The 17,479-nt window shown below is 39.7% G+C and overlaps 2 protein-coding genes and 4 non-coding genes across 6 annotated transcripts in view; 1 reads left to right on the plus strand and 5 right to left on the minus strand.

The window, feature by feature from the left end:
* Window positions 1-17,479, plus strand: part of LOC137491165 (uncharacterized) — a 514,718-nt gene that overhangs the window by 408,836 nt on the left and 88,403 nt on the right. The window lies entirely within an intron of this gene.
* The window catches only part of LOC141381647 (uncharacterized), a 751,802-nt gene that overhangs the window by 75,655 nt on the left and 658,668 nt on the right, over window positions 1-17,479 (minus strand). The window lies entirely within an intron of this gene.
* LOC137493992 (5S ribosomal RNA) lies at window positions 12,627-12,745 on the minus strand. The gene has a single exon (XR_015489463.1). It is a non-coding gene; the product is annotated as a 5S ribosomal RNA (ribosomal RNA).
* trnas-gcu (transfer RNA serine (anticodon GCU)) lies at window positions 14,686-14,767 on the minus strand. The gene has a single exon. It is a non-coding gene; the product is annotated as a tRNA-Ser (tRNA).
* trnas-gcu (transfer RNA serine (anticodon GCU)) lies at window positions 15,317-15,398 on the minus strand. The gene has a single exon. It is a non-coding gene; the product is annotated as a tRNA-Ser (tRNA).
* trnas-gcu (transfer RNA serine (anticodon GCU)) lies at window positions 16,795-16,876 on the minus strand. The gene has a single exon. It is a non-coding gene; the product is annotated as a tRNA-Ser (tRNA).

The following is a 17,479-nucleotide window of genomic DNA, read 5'->3' on the forward strand; positions in this document are numbered from 1 at the left end:
TCGTTTATTTGCTCTGTCGTTCATACGGCAAAACTGAAAGTCATCTTACCGACAATAGTTGCAGAAACATATGTAACCCTAGTGAAATAGTTAAATATTTATTTACAATATTATTTAGAGCAGTATAATCATATTATTATTATATCTACAAGTCTTTATAAATTTAATAAACGAAAAAAAATTCATGTATACAAATGTAGTTTGAGGTAAAGTAACAACCAATCGTAAGAGCGGGTTGTTAGCTCCGCCCCTTCCAGCTTGCCACAGAGAGAGAGCAGAGACGAGACCGGTTGGCAGAATAAAAGAGGAGCAAACTTGAACAAAAAGATTAAAATACAGTATGTTATGATTCCCAAACAGTTTAAAAGTGATTGTAGTAGTACTAAATCAAGTTGTACCTGCAAAATAGTTGTTATTTAGCGTGTTAGTGTGTTTAAGAGTGTGTTGAAGTCAGACTGCATGTTGCATTACGTTTACAGTGCGCTGACGCCATTTTGCAATCGCGTGTGTGTGAGAAGACTATAGAATGATATAGACATCGCGAATTTGACAGGTATTCCATTATATTAGCTCATTTTATGGTATACATGTGTGTGTATGTGTTTTATTTGTTCCATGTGCTGTATATTTTGTATGTTTTTGAAATTATTTTGAACATATTAAACTTATTTATATATTCTGGTCTGTGATCAGGCCAGGTTTTTTTCTGAGGACATTTTCCCAGTTTCACTGGATTTCTTGTATTGATGGCGAGCCTCCTACGTCGACCAATTGTGAAGTACACATATTTCAATTAATTCTCATTTCACCGGATAAAGTAAGAATTTGCCAAAAAGTTAATTCCTTTATTGGACTGCGATTTTTTAATGCAGCTCTAAGGACTGATTTTCTTGATGGGGAAAAAACAGAACTTTATCTGAATTGAACTGATTTCACCAATTTTAGAGTGAACAACGACACTGATTTATTTGTGTTATTTTATGGTTTCTTTTGTTTTCACTTGAATTCATTTATTGTGATTTGTGTTTGATTTAAAATAATTGTAAAGTGGGTGCACCCTGGGGTTGTGTATAAATAGTTTTGTTACTGATGTAAGTATTTTTTACTGAGACAAATACGAAAAGGAAAAAATTCAGACAATCTAAAGTAAAATTATTTTTGTATTTAAAACATTCAACAACAGTTTGTCTTTGGTTATTGCTCAGTTTCACCCCCATCCCCTTTTACTTACCTTGTAATCTTCTGGTTTTGTTGTCTGGTCCAATAATAAATAAATATAGTACACCTGTTACACTTGGATGGGAGACCGCCTGGGAATACCAGGTGCTGTAAGCTTTTCGAAGTCCTTCATTTGGCAGCTGATACACTTCCCCGTGTCACAGCTCCGCTGCCATTATTTTTTCTCGCCTTCAAGGGCATTGTTTCTGTCTGTGCTGTGTTGATGCTTGCTGAGCTGCGCTTGGTCCCTGGTGCTGCGGCTGTTTTAAATAGCCAACTCTTAACAGCTTCTCTCGCTTACGGCCATACCACCCTGGCAATACTCCATCTTGGTACATTCCAGGAAGTGTTTGGCTGCAGTTAGGGGAGAAAGGCTCTCCCCACTCTTTGTTTGTTTTCTTTTTTATTTGTAAAGTATTAGAGTTAATTTGGTTATTTTGTTTTTGTGAAGTTGATTTTCCTCCTGTAGTGGCTATTTTCTCTAAGGAGGCTCTCTCAGTGGTCAAGAAACAAAGTCTTACCCGGGATGTCTTTTACAAGTTTTATTCTTTATAAAGAAGATCACAGTCATACAGCAACAACAGTTTCTGCAGAGTGAGATACTAAAGCCAAGTGTGTTCATCCTTTTATCTGGTTTGTACTGCTTACGAGGTCAACTCCCAATAAGGCCTCACCTACAATTACGTAAGGCGTCTTCTGCTGTTCGTGCGATATGCTCATAACAACCACACATCCTTCTTAGGATAATGAAAAAGCTTTCACCTAAAGAAATATAGTTATCTATGAAAAATGTACACACATAGGTTTTATGATGAACATATGGAGAACACAGATACACACACATGTAATAATGAGTCTTAGACAAGTTTCTAACAAAAAGCTCATCTAAAACTGAATTTCCATTACAATTCCTCTCTTTTTATAATTCATTGATAACTCATCATCAAATTCATTTTTTCACCTTTTCTAAAATCACACTAGTTATAAATCACATTCTGATTATATTGATCATGCTGATTACAAAAAAATCATTCCAATTATATTAATTACACTGGTTACATAAATCATTTAACAGGTTTCTGCACACATTAATACACTAGAGATGTTCAAACCCTCTTCTTAATATAGTTTCCCCATTAAGATTTACTTTTCAAAACATCCCTCTTCCCTGGGAGCCGGGCTAAACGAATAATCACTGTTATTGCGCTCCTGACCGAAGTCAGACCCTCAGTCACCCCTCAGAGGTTTCCATCACAGAAATTGCCTGTTATTTGCACATTATTGATTAATTCCACACAACAAAAATCAGAAACATTTGTCAATCAATTAAAATTACTAACCCTCTACATTGTTAATTCAATTATAATACTCATAAACATAGGAACACGTTGTTGTTTCTGTACTCTTAAACATACATCTCATTTACACTCTTCTCTCGATTTTCATGCAAATGATCACTCTTTTAAGACTTGTTACAGAGCATACAACTCATACAGTTTGCTGTTTTTCTTTAGATAGACCCAAAATACATGTAAGCAAGCAAATAGTCGTCTCAAAATTCAAACAAAAAGTCAGATCCATTAACATTTTCTCAATTAAGTAACAGCTGTCACCTAAATCTGTTCTTAGTTTGTTCACGGGTTTTCTTTGTTCATATCCACATAGCTGCTGCTATCACCAAAGTCATAATCAAATTCATCCCCCATATCAATATTCATACCCTCTTTGTTGACAGCCATCTTTTCCATCTGAAGGGATGATGTAGCTGTAATTAGTCTGCCCACTGACCATGATACAAATTCCAATATACATGGCAGACAACATAATATCACCAGGCCCACCCCCAATACAGGTAAAACCACAGTAAAGGCCCAGTAGATCCAGTTTCCCCACTTAAATGACAGCCAATCTAGCCATCAGTTGTTAGCGTTATTAGGCACTTTTACGGCCAATCTCATATCAACTACAATGCCAGTAATGTTTTGTTGTAATCAGGTTAATTAAGGTGACACTAGCAGCAATGCCAGTGTTGTTCTCCTCAGACCACACATTCCTTGCACACAGAATGGATGCCAGCAATCTTTGCGTCCATCTTCAGATCCTTAATGTGATGGTCAAGCACAGCTTTTTCACCTCTCTTTTGGTAGCCTTCTCCTCCGTCTGATTGCTGCTTGGTGTTGTATTCAGAAGTTACTGTTTCACACACACACCTCTTGACTTTGTTGTTGTTTCTCCCCAGCTGTGACCTTGCTTCACTCAGATATCAGCCTGCTCTTTTCCTTCAGACAGCTTCAGAGCCCCTCTTTCTCTCCTACTCTCTCGCAGAATCCTCCTCAGGTGGTGGAATTTTCCTGCAGTGCCCAGCGTGCACCCACGTCGCCCGCTCCGCGACCTTCACCGCTGTCTCAGTGGTCAGTAGCACTTGAAATGGACCCAGCCAACGTTTCGCTCTCCAGCTCTTCCTCCTCAGGTCCCTTATCACCACGAAATCGCCAGGCCTCAGATTGTGTAGTGGTCTGTTAGCTGCCTTCCCCAATGCGGCCTTTACCTGCACACAAACATTTGACAACACATGAGACATTTCTTTACCGTAATTCAACATGTCATCCTCACACACATCTGTTGAGGGCAGCTGCTGTTTACCCCCATTCACACCTACACGCGGTGGTCTGCCAAAGACAATTTTAAACGGGCTCAAATTCATTTTTGGTCTTTTTCTCATTCTCATGTACATCAGGACAATGGGTAGAGCTTGAACCCATGTAAGCCCTGTGTCTTCACAACATTTTGCCAATTTGTTTTTTTTTCACAATACCATTTTCTCTCTCAACAGCTCCGCCTGAAGCTGAATGGTGACTGCAATGTGTTCTCAAATCAATTTCCAATTGATGGCCCACTTGTTTGATTGCTTCAGTAACAAAATGGGTACCATTATCTGAGCTTATTTTTTGTGGTATTCCCCATCTCGGCACGATTTCAGTCAGTAACGCTTTTGCTACCGCAGCCGAATCTTGTTTTGAGGTTGGAAAAACTTCAACCCACTTTGACCACATGTCAACCATCACCAAACAATACCTTTTCCCATTGCATGGGGACAATTCAATGAAATCCATCATCAAATATTCAAATGGCCCTGTTGGAGGTGGATGAGATGATTGTGGAACCTTTATCGCTCTGGCCACATTATGTGTGTTGCAAATTACACATCGTCTACAGAAATTGTCCGCAAATGTAGTGAACCCCTTTGTGAACCACAGTTCGTTCATTTGCGCAACCATTGCTGTTTTTGACACATGATCTTTACCGTGAAGTAATTTCGCATAATGTTGGAAAAAATGTTTTGGTAAACACGCCTTGCCCTCAGCACACTTCCACACATTATCTTTCATCACACAGCCAGACTGTCTCCACTTGTTCTTCTCTAGCCCCGTCGCGAAGGTCTGCATATCCTGCAAAGAAGAACACACGTCATTGTCATTATCAACAGATAGCAGAGAACATTCAGAGTTGTCCTCGTCTCGGGGCGCCGCGACTTTTGCTGCTGCGTCTGCTCTGTAGTTACCTGCAGAAACAGAATCTTTGTTGTTAGTGAGCACTGCGCATTTACAAATGGCCAGTTTGTCAGTTAGTAAAATCGCATCAAGCAGCGCTGCCACTAAAGAAGCATGGAGTATTGGTCGACCATCAGACTTTAGAAATTTTCTCTGTTTCCACAGAGCCCCAAAATCATGAGCTACCCCAAATTCATACCTAGAGTCAGTGTAAATGGTAGCTTCTTTTTCTGCCATCAAATTACATGCCTCTGTCAACGCCACGAGCTCTGCTGCCTGTGCCGAATAGTGCCCTGGTAATTTACCAGAAGCCATCACATCAAATTCAGTTGTTACAGCGTAACCAACCTTATTCTGGCCTGTTTGTGGATCTTTGAACGCTGAACCATCCACAAAGAGGACATTGTCACAATTTTCAAGTGGTTCGTAAGAGAGGTCAGGTCATGGTGTACACACCTGTTCAAGTGCTGTTAAACAACAATGATGCTCTTCCCCATCCTCCCCAGTAGGAAGAAGAGTAGCTGCATTCAAACCAGTACATTGTTTAACAGTCACATTTGGCATATCTAACAAGATAGTGTGATATCTCAGCCAGCGAGCTGTTGACAGATGCAATGTTTTTTGTTCTTGAAGTATCATGGACCCAGAATGTGGCACCATCAATATCAGATCAGAATAACCAACAAAATCTCTTGAAGCCATAACAGCTTTTTCCGCAGCCGCCACTGCTCTTAAGCAACGTGGCAGGCCTGCTGCTACAGGGTCAAGTTTGCTCAAAGTAGGCCACAGGTCGCAATCTACCTCCATGATCCTGTAGGAGCAATGACGTCATGAACCCATTTCTCTCATCTACCATCTGAACAAATGGTTTTGTTGGTACAGGTAAACCCAATGCAGGGGCCTCAGCCATTTGTAACTTCATGTTTACAAATGCCTGCTCTGCCTCTTTCGTCCACTCTAGTTTATCAGTGGATTTCATCCCCTTCCCTAGTGTTAGGGCTCTCAGGGGTTGTTCCAAAATTGCATAATTAGGAAAAAATGTGCGACAATATGAGCACATTCCCAAAAAAGACAACATTTGTTTTTTTCGTCAGCGGTTTTGGTACATTTTTTATACCACTAACCCTTTTTTCAGACAGAGATTTACTGTGTGGTGTAATGACGTGCCCCAAAAATGTTACCTTTTGTTTAACAAACTGCAATTTTGTCAAACTGACTTTGTGGCCCTCCTTAGCCAGGTGTTTAAGGAGAGTCACAGTGTCTTTCACACATGTCTCCTCATCCTCAGCACATATCAACAAGTCATCAACATACTCTAACAAAGCAGTTCCAGCTGTCAGGGTCAAAGGTTCCAAACTTCTTAACAACGCTTCATTGTACAAAGTTGGAGATGCTGTAAAACCCTGACACAGACGTGTAAAGGTGTAGCCTTTACAGTTAAAATTGAATGCAAACCAAAATTGGCTGTCTTTGTCCACTGACACACTGAAAAATGCATTTGCCAGATCAACCACTGAATAGAATTGTGATTTTTCAGGAATTTGTGACAAACTCGTGTACGGATTTGGAACTAATGGAGCCCTTTGTTTGACAGCTGCATTTACTACTTGTAAATCCTGTACAAAACGCCATTCTGTAGGCATCCCATTATCCCTTATCTTTTTAACAGGAAAAATAGGGGTGCGAACCTCAGAATTGTTGCATGGTACAATAACACCCTGTTCCAGTAAAGCCTCAAATACTGGGGTAATGCCCTCAATGGCTTCCCTTTTCAAAGGATATTGCTGTTGACAAGGTCTGTTATCAGATTTTGCAGTGATTTTTCACTGGATCACAACCTTTGATTAAACCAACATCTTATTTGCTTTTAGCCCACATTTCACTTGGTATTTCTGCTAAAGCTGGGTGTATGTCTGCAGCGTTAAAGTCAACCATGCAAGAATTCTTTATGCAAAGTTTGCCAATAGCAGTCACAGTTTTTGAAACAGCTGTTTCAGTTTCACTGTCTACTCTAAATGCTTTTGCTAAATTCCATCAACACACTGCTTCACAAACGGCCCTAAATCAGCCCGAGATTGTTGTTTGCCCTTGCAAACTGATATGTGAGGCACAGCCTGTGCTGACAAGAGATACAATGAAACCTTCTTTTCTGACAGAGACACTGAAACTGCACACAGACTATCCTTCCAGTACATTTTCTCTAAAATCAACGTTTCATTCACATTTGTCTCAATCCAAGCTTTCTCAAATTCCTCATCTGTAAATTACGACATGTGACGTACAAAGCAGTTTACCAGAAGACATTATATTACTGTCAAAAGGTTTAACACATTCTTTAGCCAATTTGCAAATTGAATCAGCCCATTCATTGTCTTCAATGAGCCATTAATAGGCCCACTTCGGCTCTTGTGATTCAATTTGTAAACAACAAAATTCCTCCCCTTCAATCACTCTCACACCAGAGGAATCTGCCGTTAAAATCAAGTTTAGTTTACACAAAATGTCCCTTCCGAGGATGGGAATGGGGCATTTTGGTGAACAAACAAATGCATGTCTGAAAATTTCACCCCCCTCTGTCTCACAGGTCAGCGGAGCTGTAAATCGCTCGATGGCTTTATGACCAGATGAAGACAGAGACTCGTGCAATTTGGTTGATAGAGGTATTTCACACTGTAAGTCACATGGTCGTATACAAGATCTGCTAGCTCCGCTATCAGCTAGAAACTCAACTATTGTACCCCCAACTTTCATGCAATATTGTGGCATGTCTAGAAATGCTTCATTATTAAACAATAATGCCATTTCATCAGAAAAATGATCAACATTACTGTGATCAAAATTACAGTGGGAAATGCAAGCTTTTTCTTCATTGCAGAGAGCCAGTATATCAGTGTATGTGAATATGTGTGTATAAAAATGTGTTTGCATTTAAACATGCATTTAAACATGTTAGTTAAAAATGTTCACTTCCCTTCACTGTAGCTGTTGGCTGCTTGCCCAGACCCTCTCAATTCTGCTCTTCCAGCTCCGTTGTTGGTTTGCGCCTTTCGGGTCAATCCTTGACCAAAAGTCCATCTCGGTGGCAAGCACAGACATTTGGTACAGTTTCTCGTCACGTACACCACAGGCTCTGCAGATTTAATCGCCATCCATCACATTCCAGTTTCTCCATCTTCTGGTATCTTTCTCACCCTTGACACCTTTGTCGCCTTTGAACTTGTGATATCCTTGGTTGTCAGGTCTTGGTTGGATCTTTGGTTGGCCACTTGTATCAGAGCCATGCACAGCTGCCTTTCTGCTTTCTTCTTGTCTTGCTCTTGCTTCACTGTCAGCTTGTCTTCAGCATGTTGAGCACACAGCAGAATGTCCGTTAAATGTCCATTTCTCCAGTTCAAACAGATGTCCTCCACTCGCTCGAGGTGGGAATTTCGTTGGTGCGGTCGGAGGTCTTCTGGGACAGTAGCAGTTGAGGTCTGGGTCAGTTCTCAGGGCTCGCAGCTCAGCCACGGGATAGTGATCGTACGGCGGTACATGAATGGAAACAGATGTATAGAAAAGATTAGTAATGCTAATTAATCTTTCATTCACACTTTCACATTTTTTCACTTGCTTTTTCCTTCACTTTATCTCCTTCATTCTTTTCCCTACATGCCACTTCTTCATTCTCTTTCCTTACATGCCAGCTGCCTCTGCAGTATTTTCCTTTTTGCCTCTTATCTGCCTTTTTGAGCCAACAATCAACAGTGTCTCCACACGACACACACACATGCCTTTCACAAAAACAACCTGCTTTTCCTTCTGCCTTCTTAATCAACTCTTTCAATTTGTTTAACCTAGTAACACTCAACATTCCCTTTCCCTCAGAAACTTTTGATACTTTATTAGTTTACCTATATCTTGCATGCTTTTTTTCCATATAATTTTTTCACATATTCCAAAACACCGGTCTATCATATCTTCGTACTTTGTTTTGAGACGTCCCCATGCTGGTAAAAACCTCCCCTGGACTTTGTCGGTACCTATTAATCTGTCGGACGTCTCCAACAGATTTCAATTTTTCACCTAAAATCGACAAGTTAAACTTTCCAGCTCTATTTCTCGTGGCACACAATTTCACTTTCCTTTTAGAAGTAAATCGCCCGGCCCCTGATTTCAACCTCCTTCTGGAAGTAAATCGCACAGCCTGGATTTCAGCTTCTTTTTGGAAGTAAATTGTACAGCCCCCTGATTTCAACCCCCTCCCGGGAGTAAATCGCAGTTAGCTAGCCGAACGTATTAAAAAGGTCTTGATCTTAGACAGGCGCCAGATCTCACTTGTATAAGGTCTTGATCTCAGCTAAACGCCAGATCTCACTTGTAACAACGGTCTCAATCTCCGCCCGATGTCCGATCTCACTTTCATTAATCACGCCGCTATCCCACAGAGACAGATCTACCAGCATGGTGAGGCCCAATTTGCAGTAAAAACCCTTCTAATTATTTTTAATCACAATAATCAAATACCCAAAACTTGTTAAATTTCCTTTTTTTAAACAATAAACAAAGAATTTGTTTCTTACCAGAGAGTTCAGATGCCACTGAGTTCTTTTCCCAGATGTCAGTGGGGTCCCCCTCCGAGCCCGGCGGTCGGCCCCTCAACCTTCAATCGAGCGGGGCAGGGCTGTGGCACGAAGTCCCAGGATGATCAGTCACCGTCTGCAGGGTCCGGTAAAGTTCCTCCAAGACATCCCACTATTCTGACACCAAATTGTAGTGGCTATTTTCTCTAAGGAGGCTCTCTCAGTGGTCAAGAAACAAAGTCTTACCCGGGATGTCTTTTACAAGTTTTATTCTTTATAAAGAAGATCACAGTCATACAGCAACAACAGTTTCTGCAGAGTGAGATACTAAAGCAAAGTGTGTTCCCCTTTTTATCTAGTTTGTACTGCTTACGAGGTCAACTCCCAATAAGGTCTCATCTACAATTATGCCAGGCGTCTTCTGCTGTTCGTGCGATATGCTCATAACAACCACACATCCTTCTTAAGCAACCATACCTCAAAGGTGATAAAAATGTACACATAGGTTTTATGATGAACATATGGTGAACACAGATACACACATATAAAAATGAGTCTTAGACAAGTTTCTACTATATAAAGGTCATCTAAAAAATGAATTTCCATTACAGCTCACACTCAATTAAAGTGACAGTGCATTGATAATGACCAAAACACATTGAATGACAGTAAAAAGCAATTTTACCCAATAAATGCTTTAATAATGTCAAATGGTTTATATATAGTCAATCAAATGAACTTAAACGATTAAAAACGGCAACAAACATTTATTTAGGCCCGAACTACAAAACCAACTGTAAAACAAATTTAGTATCAATTTTGCTTAAGTTGCACACTAGTGTTGTAGGAGAGGGGAAATAGAATATTTGTGGGATTTGTAGTCCATAGCGAAGTGTATTGTGGGTAGTGTAGTTCGACACGCATGCTGGATTATGTGAGCTCGCTGTGTTCTGTGCAGCTGAGCAGAGGAAGAAAGTTTAAATCAGCTTTGTTTTATGTTCACTCGAGTTATTCCTACCGGGAGCTGTTTACACTGTGAATCTGACAACATGAAAATAAGTAAAAGAATGGCATTCATTGGTTACTTTTATCCGTCTCATCATCTGCACGAGCATGAATTAACGAGCTGTTGTTCTGCCGCTGGACATCACTGAAACGGAGAAAGTAACACTAGTTTGATCATGTATAAATATCTTTATAACTATATTGTATAAATATGATTATAACTAGGTCTACAGCAACCTGATAATCAAAAAAACAAATAACATGACATCACAGGCGATTTTCTTGTAGACTGTAGACACTTCTCATATAAGTTAGCTTGAGAAGCATACAGTACTATTTCATCTATAAAATTTGTAAAATAAACATTTGCAGGTTAAAGAAACAGCATAGGAGGGGCCTTGGTGCAGATGAAAAGTTTAAAAAGTGTATTTGTATGTAGAGAGACATGTGTAACTAGATAGAATAGACAGAGATAGGTTGATCTCTGCAGCAGCTGCCGAAGAGCTGCGCGCTGCAAATGCAGCTGGTGTGAAAGGCAAACGCCTGCGTGCTGCTACTGCTCGACATACGCCCTGCTCACGCTCTGCTCACGCGACGCTGAAGCTTGCGGTGTGAAACAGGCATTAGCCTTACGTCTCCGCACATGGACAAACCAGCAGACTGAGCACACTGTAGAACATCTTAAATGTTGTTTTGGTCATTCTAAAATGCCTTAACTGTTTCAGTATTATTGTATGTTATTAATTACCTCAGAGCGTCTGGAGCGTGTCAAGGTATCCGCGTCTCATGGCTTTCAAAGCCCCCATGTGTTCATTGTGTGTCAGCATTGTCTTCTGAGGCGCAAGTACATTTATTAAATAAAAAATTATTGCCGCAGCTTCTTCTACCGCAGTAAATTCTGTTTTTACTGTTGATATTTGGCGCAAGTTAATCAGGAGGTGACGATTGTGTTCTCTTGACTTGTTGGATGAAAACGCTGCTTTATTCGCATCTTTTAGGCGTTATTCCAGTTTTGCACAAATTTATGTAATATATTTGGATGGAAACATAGATATTGCCTACATTTTTGTCACGCACAGAACAAAGTCACTTACGAGAATGGCTTGTTCTTTTTTCATAAATAATTAGCTTAACCTTTGACATGTACTGTTAGTAGATTAATGGAATTACTATTCTTTCTAAAAAGTATTTTTAGTACTACATACCTTCTAAATGTTATCAACCTCTATCACTTGATCAATAAAAAGGCAGACACAAGTACACTGTTAAATCTATTAAAACTGATAAACGTGTATAAAAGTTTAGAAACATTTTATAAACGTCACACATTACATTACTCATTTTATTATACTTAAATATTTAAATACTTTAAATTAAAAATTACGCATTAACTTGAGCAGCTGTTTTCCCAGGCTAACTGTCTTTGTTTCACTGATGGTTGCTTCTTTTTAAATATATACGCTCATATTTGCTATAACTTTGCATGAGCAGATCAAGTTCAGCTGGAGAAAGAAATGGTGATCTCTTTTTTTAAGATGTTGCCATGGTCACTCGTAATATCTGCGCTCCATTGATAATGTCTTTTTATAGTCACAGTGTGCGCGCTTAACTCTGAGTTGGGTTTTCTCAAAGTTGATTGATCAACTCAGATCAGCTATTCTGAAACCAAAAAGTTTTTAATCTCTCTGTATATCAACTCAGAGTTCAAGTTTAAACTCCGAGTTGTTTGAAACTCCTTACTGAAACAGGCCCCAGGTAAGGAAGTGAATGCCACTTGTATTTGTTTTGTTTTAGTTCAGAATAGAATTCTTTTTATGCTTCTAGCGAGGTAAGGGGTTTGCTTATGAGTTAGAATTGTTTTGTTATATTAATTTCTTTGATTTGGCTTCACTAGCCTCCCCTTACTCTTAAGTTGACCTAATTTTGTTTGATACTTTATTTAATTTATTACTTTATTATTGTAAATATTTTTTTCTTATTGTATATATATTTGGGCATTATTCTGATTTCACTTTTTTGTACATTAAATGACTTTTGTTGGCAGTTTTACTGTTTGTGTCTTTTACTTTCACCCATCATCTTGTAACAGTACCACACCTTTTAAATGTTATTACTTTTACCCTAGACTAACATCAAAGAGGTAGTAACACAAATGAAGGATTTGAAAAGCTTACAGCACCTGGTATTGCCAGGCGGTCTCCCATCCAAGTACTAACCAGGCCGACCCTGCTTTACTTCCGAGTTCAGATGAGATCGGGCATTTCCTTTTTTTTTTTTTTTTTTTTTTTTTTTTTTTTTACAGCACCTGGTATTCCCAGGCGGTCTCCCATCCAAGTACTAACCAGGCCCGACCCTGCTTTACTTCCGAGTTCAGATGAGATCGGGCATTTCCAGGGTGGTATGGCCGTAAGCAAGAGAGTCTGTAAAGAGTTGGCTATTTAAAACAGGCGCAGCACCAGGGACCAAGCGCAGCTCAGCTGGCATCGACTCAGCACCGACAGAAACAATGCCCTTGAAGGCAAGAAAAAATAATGGCAGCTGTGCCAATGACAAGCTGTGACACGGGGAAGTGTATCAGCTGCCAAATGAAAGACTTCGAAAAGCTTACAGCACCTGGTATTCCCAGGCGGTCTCCCATCCAAGTGTAACAGGTGTACTATATTTATTTATTATTGGACCAGACAATAAAACCAGAAGATTACAAGGTAAGTAAAAGGAGGTGGGGGTGAAACTGAGCAATAACCAAAGACAAACTGAATTTTTTAAATAAAAAAATAATTTTACTTTAGATTGTATGAATTTTTTCCTTTTCGTATTTGTCTTAGTAAACAATACTTACATCAGTAACATAACTATTTATACACAACCCCAGGGTGCACCCACTTTACAATTATTTTAAATCAAACACAAATCACAATAAATGAATTCAAGTGAAAACAAAAGAATCCATAAAACAACACAAATAAATCAGTGTCGTTGTTCACTCTGAAATTGGTGAAATGAGTTCAATTCAGATAAAGTTCTGTTTTTTCCCTCTAAGAAAATCAGTCCTTAGAGCTGTATTTAAAAATTGCAGTCCATTAAAGGAATTAACATTTTGACAAATTCTTGCTTTATCCGGTGAAATGAGGATAAATTGAAATATGTGTACTTCACAATTTTCCAGGTCGACGTAGGAGGCTCGCCATCAATACAAGAAATCCAGTAAAACTGGGAAAATGTCCTCAGAAAAAAACCTGGCCTGATCACAGACCAGAATATATAAATAAGTTTAATATGTTCAAAATAATTTCAAAAACATACAAAATATACAACACATAGAACAAATAAAACACATATACACACACATGTATACCATAAAATGAGCTAATATAATGGAATACCTGTCAAATTTGCGATGTCTACATCACTCTATGGTCTTCTCACACACACGCGATTGCAAAATGGCATCAGCGCACTGTAAACGCAATGCAACATGCAGTCTGACTTCAACACACTCTTAAATACACCAACACTTTTGCAGGTACAACTTGATTTAGTACAACTACAATCACTTTTAAACTGTTTGGGAATCATAACATACTGTATTTTAATCTTTTTGTTCAAGTTTGCTCCTCTATTATTTTGCCAACCGGTCTCGGCTCTGCTCTCTCTCTGTGGCAAGCTGGAAGGGGCGGAGCTAACAACCCGCTCTTACGATTGGTTGTTACTTTACCTCAAACTACATTTGTATACATGAATTTTATTTTGTTTATCATATTTATAAAGACTTGTAGAAATAATAATAATATTAGTATACTGCTTTAAATAATATTATAAATAATTATTTAACTATTTTACTAGGGTTACATATGTTTCTGCAACTATTGTCGGTAAGATGACTTTCAGTTTTGCCATATGAACGACAGAGCATAAGAACGACAAGAATGGGATTCGATGGACTCGGGCACCTCGTTATGTATGTACTCACTTTCCGGATATGGGCTGGACTATAGGATTTCTGTATGTATTTGCTGCTATTTTCGGTAAAGATGATTTTAAATTTTGCAACAACATCCTTCAAAACGACAAGAGCGTGCGAGTAAAACACCTTCCACGGAAGCACCAGGCTCTTTCAAATGCCAAAGCATTTGAACAACAAGGATGGGATTTGATGGACCCTAACACCTCGTCATGTATGTACTCACTTTCCTGATATGGGCTGGACTATAGGATTTCTGTATGTATTTGCTGCTATTTTCGGTAAAGATGACGTTAAATTTTGCAACAACATCCTTCAAAACGATAAAAGAGTGAGAGTAAAAGAACTTCAACAGAAACATCATGATCTCTCGAATGCCAGAACATATGAGCGACGAGGATGAGATTCGAACCCACGCGTGCAGAACACAATGGATTAGCAGTCCATCGCCTTAACCACTCGGCCACCTCGTCACGTCCTTTCCTTCTTCTCTGGTGGAGGCCGGACTGTGGAACATAATTGTAAATGTATGTTTCTGCAACTATTTTCGGTAAGATGACTTTCAGTTTTGCTGTATGAACGACAGAGCAAATGAACGACAAAAATGGGATTCGATGGACTCGGCCACCCCGCCATGTATGTACTCACTTTCCTGTTGGGGGCTGGACTATGGCATTTCTGTATGTATTTGCTGCTATTTTCGGTAAAGATGACGTTAAATTTTGCAACAACATCCTTCAAAACGATAAGAGCGTGCGAGTAAAACACCTTCCACGGAAGCACCGACCTCTTTCAAACGCCAGAGCATTTGAACGACAAGGATGGGATTCGATGGACTCTTCCACCTCGTCATGTATGTACTCACTTTCATGATGGGGGCTGGACTATGGCATATGTTTGTATTTGCAGCTATTTCCGATAAAGTTGACATAAAATTTAGCAACAACATCCTTTAAAACGCTGTAAGAGTGAGACAATTTCTACAGAAACACCATGATCTCTCAAATGCCAGAACATATGAGCGACAAGGATGGGATTCGAACCCACGCATGCAGAGCACAATGGATTAGCAGTCCATCACCTTAACCACTCGGCCACCTCGTCACAGACTATCCTTCTTCTATGGGGGAGGCCAGACTGTGGCACATATTTGTATATGTATGTTTCTGCAACTATTTTCGGTAAGATGACTTTCAATTTTGCCGTATGATCGACAGAGCAAATGAACGTAAAAATGGGATTCGATGGACTCGGCCACCCCGTCATATATGTACTCACTTTCCTGTTGGGGGCTGGACTACGACATTTCTGTATATATTGGCTGCTATTTTCGGTAAAGATGACGTTACATTTTGCAACAACATACTTCAAAACGATAAGAGCGTGCGAGTAAAACACCTTCCACAGAAGCACCGGCCTCTTTCAAACGACAGAGCTTTTGAACGACAAGGATGGGATTCGATGGACTCTTCCACCTAGTCATGTATGTACTCACTTTCATGATGGGAGCTGGACTATGGCATATGTTTGTATTTTCAGCTATTTTCGATAAAGATGACATCAAATTTTGCAACAACATCCTTTAAAACGCTAAAATAATGAGAATAAACGAAATTCTACAGAAACACCATGATCTCTCGAATGCCGAATCAAATGAGCGACGAGGATGGATTTCAAACCCACTCATGCTGTGCATAATGGACTAGCAGTCCATCACGTTAACCACACGGCCTCGTCATGTATCTTCCTTCTTCTCTGGTGGAGGCTGGACTGTGGCACATATTTGTTAATGTATGTTTCTGCAACTATTTTCGGTAAGATGACTTTCAGTTTTGCCGTATGAACGACAGAGCAAATGAACGACAAAAATGGGATTCGATGGACTCGGCCACCCCGTCATGTATGTACTCACTTTCCTGTTGGGGGCTGGACTACGGCATTTCAGTATGTATTTGCTACTATTATCGGTAAAGATGACGTTAAATTTTGCAACAACATCCTTCAAAACGATAAGAGCGTGCAAGTAAAACACCTTCCACGGAAGCACCAGGCTCTTTCAAATGCCAAAGTATTTGAACAAGGATGGGATTTGATGGACCCTTCCACCTCGTCATGTATGTACTCACTTTCCTGATATGGGCTGGACTATAGAATTTCTGTATGTATTTGCTGCTATTTTCGGTAAAGATGACGTTAAATTTTGCAACAACATCCTTCAAAACGATAAAAGAGTGAGAGTAAAAGAACTTCCACAGAAACACCATGATCTCTCGAATGCCATAGCATTTGAACGACAAGGATGGGATTCGATGGACTTTTCCACCTCATCATGTATGTACTCACTTTCATGATGGGGGCTGGACTATGGCATATTTTTGTATTTGCAGTTATTTTCGATAAGGTTGACATAAAATTTTGCAACAACATCCTTCAAAACGATAAAAGTGTGAGAGAACTTCTACAGAAACATGATGATCTCTCGAATGCCAGAACATATGAGCGACGAGGATGGGATTCGAACCCACGCGTGCAGAGCACAATGGATTAGCAGTCCATCGCCTTAACCCCTCGGCCACCTCGTCATGTATCTTCCTTCTTCTCTGGTGGAGGCTGGACTGTGGCACATATTTGTTAATGTATGTTTCTGCAACTTTTTTTCGGTAAGATGAGTTTCAGTTTTGCCGTATGAACGACAGAGCAAATGAACGACAAAAATGGGATTCGATGGACTCGGCCACCCCGTCATGTATGTACTCACTTGCCTGTTGGGGGCTGGACTACGGCATTTCAGTATGTATTTGCTACTATTATCGGTAAAGATGACGTTAAATTTTGCAACAACATCCTTCAAAACGATAAGAGCGTGCGAGTAAAACACCTTCCACGGAAGCACCGGCCTCTTTCAAACGCCAGAGCATTTGAACGACAAGGATGGGATTCGATGGACTCTTCCACCTCGTCATGTATGTACTCACTTTCATGATGGGGGCTGGACTATGGCATATATGTTTGTATTTGCAGCTTTTTTTTTATAAAGATGAATTTTGCAACAACATCCTTCAAACCGCTAAGAGAGTGATAGTAAAACAACTTCTACAGAAACACCATTCTATCAAATGCCAGAACATGTTAGCAACGAGTATGGGATTCAGACACATGTGTGCAAAGCACAATGGACTAGCAGT

The sequence above is a fragment of the Danio rerio genome, chromosome 4, assembly GCF_052040795.2.
Source record: "Danio rerio strain M-AB ecotype USA chromosome 4, GRCz13ab, whole genome shotgun sequence".
NCBI lineage: Eukaryota > Metazoa > Chordata > Actinopteri > Cypriniformes > Danionidae > Danio > Danio rerio.